Here is a 12465-nt window from a genome sequence, read left to right on the forward strand (position 1 = left end):
TGACACAAACCTCTTATGATTTCTTATCGTTTCTGGAAGACTGCAGATGCAGCCTTTTTTGTAAAATTAAATCGGAAATTTAATAGGGTTGAAAGTAATAGGGTTGCACAGTTTTCCAAATGTGTACTTCTAATTTTCATTCTTTGGTGCAAATACTGTATATTCAAGAGTATTTTATTGTCATATGTCCTGACATGGAACAATTACATTCTTATTTGCAGCAGCAGCAGCACAGTACTAAAACACATTGCTCAATAGATAATATACATTTTTTTAAGTTAAATAACTAAAAAAGCCAAAAAATAGTGCAAAAACAAATCAAAGGACAAAGTCCCTACTGCAATCCATTCAATTCATAGTTTAGTTGGAGTTTGTAGTCTTCAATAGCCTGATGGTTGGGAAGAAGCTATTCCTAAACCTGGATGTTACAGTTTTAAGACTCCTGCACTTCCCGATGGCAGGAGTGAAATGAGTAAAGATATTGGAGATGGATTGGAGCAAAAACAAATCAAAACTACTGCAGATGCTGGAAATCTGAACTAAAACCTGAAAATATCACCGGAAATGGAAAAAAAAGTTGTTTCTTAACCTGCACAAAGGATGGGAGATGGATAGATTCGACATAGGGAATATCGCAGATAGGGTGAGGCCAGGGTTACCATGGTAATAAATTACTAATGCAGCTACATGGTAGGTATGTTACAAAACTTACCTTCAGCGGCGCTGCAGTTCTGTCACTGGCCGTGTGCGCGACTGGCGCCTTTGACGGGGGGTGGGGGGCGTGGTTAAAATGCCGTTTTCTCTTGCCTGTCCGATATATATCTTCTCGGGCTACTACCTAATGCTAAATAATCGTTCCGACTGCCGTTCTGTGAATTTGTTTTTAAACCGCGGGACAATTAAATCGCAGGAATAAAATAAAAAAGCGACTTCTAATGCCGTCAATGCCGACAACGGGACGGATCTCACGTAGGGGACAAAACATAAGGCAAGTCGTTTATTTTACATATAAACTTGCTTCTTAGGATTACTTTAATCAAAATCTCATCAGCGTAAATGTGATTATGTAAATATATGAACCGGCAGTTTTTTTCCTGCCGATATGGGGTTCAAATTCACCGCAAACCGCAACGTTCCAATCGATCGCATTCCACAAAATCGTACTAGCAAGATGATTAAAATGGTCATTAATTTACGGGAATTAAACATTAAATTCCTTCCATATGGCCTATAAATTCATGACAATGAGATTTAAAAATCATGTTATATTGTGAATTCTTGTGTGTTATTTGGACACTTAGGCTATTTAAAAATGTTAACCTTTTCTTAAGAAATGGATAGATGTTTAGATCTAGTAATTGAATTTTGTAATTAGCTACAATTAGGTAACTAACTAATTATATGCTTTAATTTCAGGCCATCCAAGTAAGATTGTTTCATATTTGTTTCAGAGTGCTTCAATCTATAATAACTGAAAATTTCATTCAGTTCTCGTAATTTTTAACAAAGTTATGGGCTTTTGACTGTCCTCGATCACAGCTTTTGAGTTAAGTCAATGGAAAAGCAATAGGGAACAAGGTGCTAATTTCAGAGTATGAAAATGGCCACAACTTTTTTAATACTGAAGATATGAAAGTGAATTAGGTGTCAAATTAAACTTCTTTTTATGCTTTATCTGATGGGATAAATTGCAGACTTGATTTTTAAAATCTCAAAATGTTGTAACATTGCTATACATGGTGGACAGATTAATGGCGGAAGTTAGAGTGAGCACAAAAAAGGAATGCTGACAAGAGTTATGGGAAATGCTTAGTAGGTCAACTCATTTCGTTTTTGGTCTGGAGATACAGCATGGAAACAGGCCCTTCGCCCAACCATTGCTCATTTGTTCGCACTAGTTCTACATTATCCCACTTGTATATTTCTTGTAGTAGAAATGAAGGCGTGGCTTGTTTTTAAAATGGGGTGATAATCCAGAAATCAGAGGTGCAAAGGAGTGCTGGTGCAGGATTCCCAAAAAGTTAATCGGCAAGTCGAATCGATAGTGAAGAAAGCAAACCCAATGCTAGTATTTATTTCAAGAGGGTTTGTATACATGTGCAGGGATGTAATATGGAGACTCTATGAGACGCTGATAAGGCCTCATTTAGAATATTGTGAGCAATTTTGGGCACCATATCTGAGGAAGGATGTGTTGGTTCTGGAGAGGGTCCAGAGGAGTTTACAAGAATGATCCCAGGAATGAGTAGGTTAATTTATGATAAGCGTTTGTTGGCACTGCCTGTAATCACTGGAGTTTTGAAGAATGAGGGGGGACCTCATTGAAACATACAGAATAGTGAAAGGCTTGGTTAGAGTAGATGTGGAAAGGATGTTTCCACTAGTGGGAGAGTTTAGGACTAGAAGTCATAGCCTCAGAATTAAAGGACTTTTTTTTTAGGAAGGAGATGAGAAATGTCTTTAGTTAGAGGGTGGTGAATCTGTGGAATTCCTTGCCACAGAAGGCTGTGGTGGCCAAGTCAGTGGATATTTTTAAGGGAGAGATAGATAGATTCTTGATCAGTACGGGTGTCAGAGATTATGGGGAGAAGGCAAGAAAATGGGGTTAGGAGGGAGAGATAGATCAACCATGATCGAATGATGGAGTAGACTTGATGGGCCGAATGGCCTAATTCTACTCCTATTCCTTATGACCTCATCCACTCCACACACCAGGAGAAATTTACAGAGGGCCAATTAATCTACAAACACATCTTTGGGATGTGGGGGGAAACAGCAGGGTCTGCAGGAAACCCACGCAGTCACAGGGAAAACGTGCAAACTCCTCGCAGGTAGCACTCAAGCTCAGGATCGAACCTGTGTCTTCAATGCTATGAGGCATCAAGTCTAACAACTGAACCACTTTACTTTTGAATGTGGACTGACCGACTCTGGTGTAGAGTTTGAAGAAGGTTGCAAGGTACCCATTAAACCGTAAACTGAAAGATAATTTACGAGGATGTTGCCAGGGCTTCAGGCCCAGACCGATAGGGAGAGGTTGGGCAGGTTGGAACTTTATTCCTTAGAATGCAGGAGGCTGAGGGATCATCTTAAAGAGGTGTATATAAAATCACAAGGGGACTAGATAGTGTAAATGTACAGTCTTTTACCCAGGGTAGGGGAATCAAAAACCAGAGGACCTGGGTTTAAGGTGAAAGAGGCAAGATTTAATCCAAACCTGAGGGGCAATTTTTCCACTCAAAGGATGGTGAGTGTATGGAACGAGCTGCCAGAGTCATTATTTGAGACAGGAACAATGACAGCATTTACAAAACACTTAGACAGGTACATGGATAGGAAAGGTCTAGAGAGGCACATTGTGGTGTGATATACCTGTTCCTATGCTGCTCTTTTCTATGTTCACCAATTCATTTGTCTTAGTAAAGCTGTTCCCGGATTACCAGTCCCTGGAATAATTTAATGGAGGAAAATAATACCTTGTAAAAAAAACTGACCATTCTGCGTCAACTCACTTAATCCACAGGCAGGCAGTCTCTGTCACTGATTACTGCATCTACAACACTGATATTGATCAACACAGCCAACTCCTTCCCTGTGGAGCAGGCACTTAACTAGCACCTAGAAAACATCTTCAGGCAACCTCCTGCCAAGAGCAGTGACGTATGCATCCGCTGAGACCTTTGGTTCGGTAATGGCCACATTTAAAGCTTGCCATTTCTGATCAGAGCCTTTTGCTTTGTTAGAATTAAAGCTGTCTTTCAAGTGTAATCCAAATTTTTAAGATTTATCACTAGATGTGGACTATCCATAAAAATCCATCTGACATAAAGCAGATTTTGTTCATTATTTTCAACAGGAGATGAACTGAGGAGATCAATTAAAGAGACAGCCAGACTGAGCCCAGATAGAGCTGTGAAAATCCTAACTGACACATGACAATAGTGGAATTTATTTTAAAGAAAAGATTTTAACTACTAATTCCTTTCAATGCAAATACCTGATAAAAGCTGTTTTGATGATCAATGGTACTTTATTGTCAAATGTACCGAGGTACAGTGAAATTATTTTTTGCATACAATGACTTTTTTGCGTACAATGAAAAAGACTGCAAAAAGTTGTAAACACTGCCCAGTCCATCATCGGCTCTGACCTCCCTACCATCGAGGGGATCTATCGCAGTCGCTGCCTCAAAGAGGCTGGCAGCATCATCAAGGACCCACATCATCCTGGCCACACACATCTCCCCGCTACCTTCAGGTAAAAGGTACAGGAGCCTGAAGACTGCAACGTCCAGGTTCAGAAACAGCTTCATCCCCACAGCCATCAGGCTATTGAACTCAACTGAAACAAAACTCTGAACACTAATAGCCCATTATCAGTTTATTTGCACTTTATCTGTTTTATTTATTAATGTGTGTATATATTTATACAATGGTATATGGACACACTGATCTGTTCTGTATTCATGCCTTCTATATTCTGTTGTGCTGAAGCAAAGCAAGAATTTCATTGTCCTATCTGGGACACATGACAATAAACTCTCTTGAATTGAATCTCTTCAGTAAAAGTATTACAACGCACAAGCACAATCTTAGATAGTACAAATGTATAGGAATAGTACACTGAGACAGTAGTACAAGAGTCGCCAGGTTTTGGCGCCTTTTTAAGTCCAAGTTATAAGTACAGAATTCTTAACTTGGCCACAAAAGCCTGCTGTGTTGGCGTTGCTGGGTCGGCCTGGCCAAGCAAAGTTGTTTGTGTCCTCTACCACCCCATGTTGCTGCAGGCTGCATCTGATCTGTGCGCGTGGCCTCTTGGAGCGGTGCCCGATCCAGACGAGCCCCAGGCTGCTGCAGGGTTTCCAGCGGCCCACTCCGCTGGCACCTCGATCCGGACACATTGACCCGTGAACCTCACACGGACACATCTCAGTCCTCGTGCCCCGCGGATGCCTCCTTGGTTCTTGGTTTCTTGGTCCTCCAAAATATTCCAAATGGAATTTAAACGAGGTGGTGAAGGGAGGGCTTAGGCCAGAAAGGGTTATTGGGAAGAAAGAGCTACTTTAAATTTAGTTGCATCTGGTTGGGTAACTATAGTTGGGTGGAGATTATTCCATGCTTTAATTGTGCGGGGGAAGAACGAATTGCTGTACACATCTGTCTTTGTAGCTGGGATCACAAATTGGATCGAATGCCCTCGTCTGCTCCTAATTGGTTTGGGTTTGGTGTAGGTCTTGTAGTCTATGTCGAGCTGACCATTTAACATTTTGTAGCCGACCTCGTAGGTATGACATCACTCCATTTACCAGCACCTTTGTTTACTTGCATGCATTGACACTGACACCTCCACCATCTTGAATCCAATAATCCACAACTCTGCTCTGTGTATCTGACTTTGTGGCAGCTCGGCCGGCTGTAGCTAATTTGTTAATTAAACTAATTTTAAAATTAATCCAATTTTATCAAACAGTTATGAACGCGAATTAAATGGGAGAATGGTGCACTTCACTGCATATGAAGGAAAGAATCCAATATCCAACCAGTATCAATCAATTTAACTTGGTTGTAGAAACAAGGAACTGCAGATGCTGGCTTACAAAAAAAAGACACAAAGTCCTGGCGTAACTGATGCCAAATTGTCAGTGGGTGAGGCAGCATCCCTGGAGAAGAAAGCTGCAGGAATCACAAAGGGAGCAGTGAGAGAGGGTCTCACAGAACCCCCGTCAGAGAGAGGTGCAGAATAAATTCCACGTAGGCATACCTTGAGATTTTGCAGTGGAGCTGTGAAACTGCAGATGTTGGTTTACAAAAAAAAGACACAAAGTGCTTGAATAATTCCGTGGGTCAGGGAGGCTCTTCTCCACGGATCCTGCCGGACCCTCTGAGTTATTCCTGCAATTTGTGTCTTTTTTTAAATTGCAAATTGGTTGCTATTGTAAGTTCGTTTTGTTTAGAAATACAGCGGGCCTGGGCCCCACAAAGTCCGCATCGACCAATGACCACACGTGCACTAGTTTTATGTTACCCCAGTTTCACATCCATCGCACGAGGGTCAATTTACAGAAGCCAATTAACCTAGAAACCTGGAAGGTACACAAAATTGCTGGAGAAACTCAGCGGGTGCAGCAGCATCTATGGACCTTCGCTCCATAGATGCTGCTGCACCCGCTGAGTTTCTCCAGCAATTTTGTGTACCTTCGATCTTCCAGCATCTGCAGTTCCTTCTTGAAAACCTAGAAACCTGCATGTCTTTGGAATGTGGGAGGATACTGGAGCACCGGGAGAAAACCCACGCGGTGACGATACGATACGATACGATACAATAGAACTTTATTTAACCCAGGAAGGAAATTGGTCAGCCAACAGTCATAAAACACAACAAGATACATGAAATTAAAGTGACAAGTGTAATGTCCAGGATATGTGATATGCAAAGACTGGGGACGTGAGGGGAGGGGGGGGGGGGGGGGGGGAGGGGGTGAGCTGTATTGTCCAAGATGCTCCGCAGTTTGAAGAGCATCCTCCCCTCCAAGACCATCTTCAGTGAATCCAACAAGGACGGAGCCAGCCTCCCTGATGTGCTTGTTAATTCCGTTGGCATCCGCGGCCTTCGCCCTGCTGCCTCAGCACACGACAACGAAGAAGATGGCACTGGCTACCACGGTTGATAGAACATCTGCAGCATCTCATTGCAGATGTTGAAGGAGCGGAGCCTTCTCAAATAGTGCATGCGGCGCTGTCCCTTCTTGTACAGGGCCTCAGCGTTCCTGGACCAGTTCTGTTTACTGTCCAGGTAAATGCCAAGGTACTTGTACTCCTTGCTAAACTGCACATCCACACGCTTGATGGAGACGGGACAGGGGTGTTCCTCTCCTACAGTCCACCACTAACTCCTTTGCCTCGTCAGTGTTGAGTTGCAGGTGATTCAGCCCACACCACTCAATAAAGTTGTTGACTACACTGTATTCAGCTTCCCTCCCCTCACTGGTGCAGCCCTCAATTACAGAGTCATCCGAAAACCTCTGCAGGTGGAAGGAGTCTGAGATATCTGAAGTCCGAGGTGTAGATGGTGAAGAGGAAGGGAGAGAGGACCGTCCCCTCTGGGGCACTGTAGCCTGACATACAGTGGTCGGCCAGTCAGGTGGTTGGTGATCCAGGACACCAATGGAGCATCCATCCACATTTTTGTCAGTTTGCTCCCTAACAGTGCAGGCCGGATGGTGTTAAAAGCAGTGGAGAAGTCAAAAAACATGACCTTCACCGTGCTTCCTGGTTTATCCAGGTAAGCATAGGCACGACAAATTGCATGCAGACAGCACACGTAGTCAGGATCGAATCCGGCACTCTAGCGCTATTAGGCAGCAACTCTACCACGGCACCATTGTGCCACTTTGTATACACAATCCTCATCAAAGATACTAGAGGAGGATCTATGATCCTCACTGCCTTTATTAAGTATTATCCAGAGCACTTCACAAACTATGGGGCAGTGGGGAAAGTGAATTGCTGATATTAATGTAGTACTTTATTAATCACAATACTAAGACACTTCAAAACACTTTAGAGACAATCATAATCTATTGATGTGCAGTCACCAATGTAGTGTAGGAAGTTTGACAGCCACTTTGGCAACAACAGGCACCCACAACTAACAATGTACCAATAACCCAGCAAGTCAGACAGAATCTCTGGAGAATATGAATAGGTGACTTATTGGGCCAGGAGTCTTCTTCAGTGAAGGAGGGCCCCAACTCGAAACGTCACCTATCCATGTTCTCCAGAGATGCTGCATGATCTGCTGAGTTACTACAGAACTTTGTGTTTTTTTTGCTGTGAACCAACATTTGCAGTTCCATTTTGCTAACAATGTGACAATACCTGGATAATCTTAGCAATCTCATTAAGGGAGAATTATCTGTACTTGGTGTTCTTTGACCTATTAGTGAGGGATTATTCAACACAGGTACACAGCCTCAGGGTTGTGTATTTATGCCTTCCCTACTTATCTTTCTACATCCATGACAGTGTGACTAAGCACAACGCTAATGCCATCTATAAATTCACTAACAACACCTCTGTTTTGGATGAATCGTTGGTGGTGAGGAGTACAGAAGAGAGATGAAATACCCGAGGACACGAAGTGCTGGAGTAACTCAGCAGGTCAGGCAGTATCTTTGTGAACTTGGATAGGTGGGAGGAAACCAGAGCACCAGGAGAAAACTCACGTGGTCACAGGGAGAACATACAAACTCCGTACAGACTGCGCCCCTTGTCAGGATCGAACCCGGGTCTCTGGAGCTATAAGACAGCAACCACTAGCACTGAACCACCGTGCCGTGGTGTAGTGGATAGCAAAGATGGTGGTCTAAAGTTGCAACCGGTGGAGGCCGGTTCTCTGGATACCTTCAAGAGAGAGCTAGATAGGGCTCTTAAAGATAGCGGAGTCAGAGGATATGGGGAGAAGGCACCTATTGTCTATTGTCTAACAGGATCTAGATCAACTGAGAAAGTGGGCAAAGGAAAGGCAGATGGAATTTAACTCGGCCAAATACGAAGTGATACATGTTAGGAAATTAAATCAGGCAGCAACTACACAGTGGATGTGAGTGCCCTGGAGAATGTTCTAGGACAGAGAGACAGAGAAGTACATGGACAAAATTCCCTGAAAGTGACAATGTAGTTAGACAGTGGTGAAGAAAGAATATGGTATGCCTGACTTCATCAGACGGGACATTGAGAACAAGAGTTGGGACATCATGTTGCAACTGTACAAAACATTGCTGAGACCACATGTGGAGTATAATATGCAATTTCTGTTGCCATACTAGAGGAAGGATGTGATTAAGCGAGAGATGGTGCGGAAAAGATCATCAAGGATGTTGCCAGAACTGAGGGTTTGAGTTATAAGAAGATAAAGGCTGGGATTGTTTTCCCTGGAGTGAAGGAAGCTGAGGGGTGAACTTACAGAGAGTTATAAAATTATGAGTGGTGTAGATTAGGTGGATGGTCTATAAGGGTTTCCCCAGGGTATGGGAGTCACAAACTAGAGGTGCACATTTAAAGTGAAAGGGGAGTGATTTAAAGGAGACCTGAGATCCAGGGTTTTTGGGTATAAGGGACAGGCTGCTACAATGAAGTCGTAGAGAGTGATATAATTGCAGCATTTAAAAGACATTTGGACAGGTGCATGGATAAGAAAGGTTTTGTGAGATGGGCCAAATGCAGACTAAAGGGACTAGTTTTGATGGGGAGATTTAGTCAGCATAGACATGGAATGGAATGGAAGACTTAATTGTCATATGTGACATAGTGATATTCTTTGCTAACATACCCAAGGTATACAAATAGTGGCCACCTACGGCGCTGACAAAGTTACAAAGTACGCCGGCTCCTCCTTTGCTCTCCCCTCCTCACCCCACAGCAGTCCCCCGCGCTGGGTCCCCATTATCCATATTTCTTCCCCCTCCTTCACGGCAGTGCCCCCACGCCGAGTCCATTGTTCTTCCCCTCCCCCCCCTCACTGCGGTTCCCCCACTCTCTCGTTGACCATCGACTGCGGGTTGATCCGCGAGACTTCACCACCACCGAGGCTCCATCTCTGCTGAGGCCCCATTGCCGCCGCCGAGGCCTCACTGCCACTGCCGAGGCTCCACCATCACTGTCGAGGCTCCACTGCTACTGCTGCTTCACCGCCGCTGAGGCTTCACCATGTTGGGCTGAAGGGTGTGTTTCTGTGTGCATTACTTTTGGATATCATTTGGATAGGCATATGGATATGCAGGGAATGGAGGGATATGGATCATGTGTCGGTAGACAAGAGAAAGACTTGGCATCAGGTTCAGCACAGACATTGTGGGCCAAAGGGCCTGTTCTTGTGCTGTACTGTTCTATGTTCTACACTCTATGACTCTATGACTATATGACTGCCACTAGATGGAGCGTCAGACAGACAAACATTTGCCTTTGTGTACACAGCCCATTTCATCTGCACAATTACTGTTTCCTTTCCTGCTGCAAAATCTATATTTAACTAAATTTGTGAATGTGTTTATGACTCATTTGTAGAAGGTTCCAATGAAATTAATTTTACATTTGATTCAGGATCTGTTCCTGTAATAAAAGGAAGAACATTCAATATTTGGTTACCTAGATAATAGGGGGAACTGGAAATATACACGGCCCTTTGTCTCACCTTAAAACATCAAGCACCCATTAGCACTCACCCTACACTACCATGGCCTTATTCTCCTCACATTCACGTCATCTCGGGACAGACACGCAGCAGTAGAGTTGTTGCCAACATGGCGCCAGAGATCCGGATCCAGGTTCGATCCTGACTACGGGTGCAGCCTGTACCGAGTTTGTACGTTCTTCCTGTGACCGCGTGGGATTTCTCCGGGTGCTCCGAATTCCTCCCACTCCAAAGGCGTACAGGTTTGTATGTGAATTGGCTTGTGTAAATTGTTAATTGTCTCTAGTGCGTGTGTAGGATAGTGTTAATGTATGGGGTGATCGATGGTCGGAGTGAACTCGGTGGACCCAGCTGAGAGCCACCTGCTGCGCGTGCAGCCTCAGGCAGATGATAGGACTGTTCGGTGAACTTTTGCAACTTTGTCGATGCCAAAAATGTGGCTGCACTTGTGTACCGCCTAAGTGAGGTCCGCTGTATGATTTTACTGGGTTGTAGGCAACACAAAGCATTTCACCGTACGTACCTAGGTACATAAATTATATAAAATATCATTCATAAAGTCTAAATGGCCCCATAGCAGAAGCGTCCACGTCGCAGGGCTAGAAACTGGAAGTATCCTGAGCTAATTCTGCTACCACCATCATCTATTGCGACAAGTGATGGCTTCCACTGATTGTCGCCGGAAGCTTGCGTCCTTTTCAGGACGGACGATGACAGCAATGTCAACATTTGTAACAAGATGGGTCCGAAAAGAAGAAGATAAAATCTAAATCAGCTTACTGATTTTTGAATGAGAAGATACAAGGGCCATGTACATGTTTGGTTTAGTGTAGTTTAGAGATACAGCGCAGAAACAGGCCCTTTGGCCCACCCAGCAATCTCCGCACATTAACTCTATCCTACATACACTAGGGACAATTTACACTTACACCAAGCCAATGAACCTAAAAACCTGTATGTCTTTGGATTGTGGGAAGAAACAGAAGATCTCGGAGGAAATCGACGGGGAGAACGTATAAAGTCCGTATAGACAGGACCCGTAGTCAGGATCAAAACCGTGTCTTCGGCGCAACAAGTGCTGTAAGGCAGCAACTCTACTGCTGCACCACATGCCGGCCAGCACGTGTGAGGTTTAGCACTAGGTTTGCATTTAAATAACCTGCAAGATGGGTTTAATGTTCATAATATCGCCCATTTATTCCCACCTTTGTGGGAGCAAGAGTCTTTTCTAGCTTTGGCAGTTGTATTCTTGCAGATTGGCACCAGATACTGAGCAGTAGATAAGGACTCTTGAGCAATGCAAAACTGAAACCTTTTAACAGCCATGCTGTGATCATTTCAGCAACAGTACATGATCATTGCAAACATTAACAGAAACACTGCCTTATTTACTATAGTTTCGCAAACATCAAGCATCCAAAAGTACTTTACAATCAATGGGGAATTTGCTGCGCGCAGTTACACATGTAATGTGGGAAAGACACCAGTTAATGCAGACACAGAATACTCCCATAAATAGCAAAGTGATGATGAGGAGATTATCTACCCCAGTGTCTATGCTTGATCATGGTCCTGAGATCCCACCCCACTGTTGTCTTGGCTGATCCTGGAAATCCTAATTCCATCCATCAACACATTCCCAAACGACTTTCTCAAAATGCTAGCGTAACACAGCAGGTCAGGCAGTATCTCTGGAGGACATGGATAGAGGATGTTTCAGATTGGGACCGTTCTTCAGACTTGATAGGTGAAGTTTCAGGTCGGGACCCTACTTCAGACTTCATAGGTGACATCCCGGAAATCTCCAGGACCGGACAATGTTTCCCCCTCTACTCTCAAGCTCTGTGCCGAACAACTGGCACCGGTCTACACAGACATTTTTAGCCAATCCCTGCAAACCTGTACTGTCTCCACTATTGTCCCTGTACCCAAAAGGGCAAGGATTACTGGTCTTAATGACTACAGGCCTGTCGCACTGACCTCTGTAGTCATGAAGACCCTTGAAAGGCTTTTGCTGGCCAAGCTGAAAAATATCACGAACCCCCTGATGGACCCTCTGCAGTTTGCATATCGGGCCAATAGATCTGTGGATGACGCAGTCAACCTGGGCCTGTACTTCATCCTCCAGCACCTAGACCGCCAGGGGACCTATGCGAAGATTTTGTTTGTTGATTTTAGCTCTGCATTCAACACCATTGTGCCAGAGCTACTACACTCCAAACTTTCAAAGTTGACTGTGCCTGAACCTCTCTGTCAGTGGATCACCAGCTTCCT

This window comes from Amblyraja radiata, chromosome 12, assembly GCF_010909765.2.
Source record: "Amblyraja radiata isolate CabotCenter1 chromosome 12, sAmbRad1.1.pri, whole genome shotgun sequence".
Taxonomy (NCBI): Eukaryota; Metazoa; Chordata; class Chondrichthyes; order Rajiformes; family Rajidae; genus Amblyraja; species Amblyraja radiata.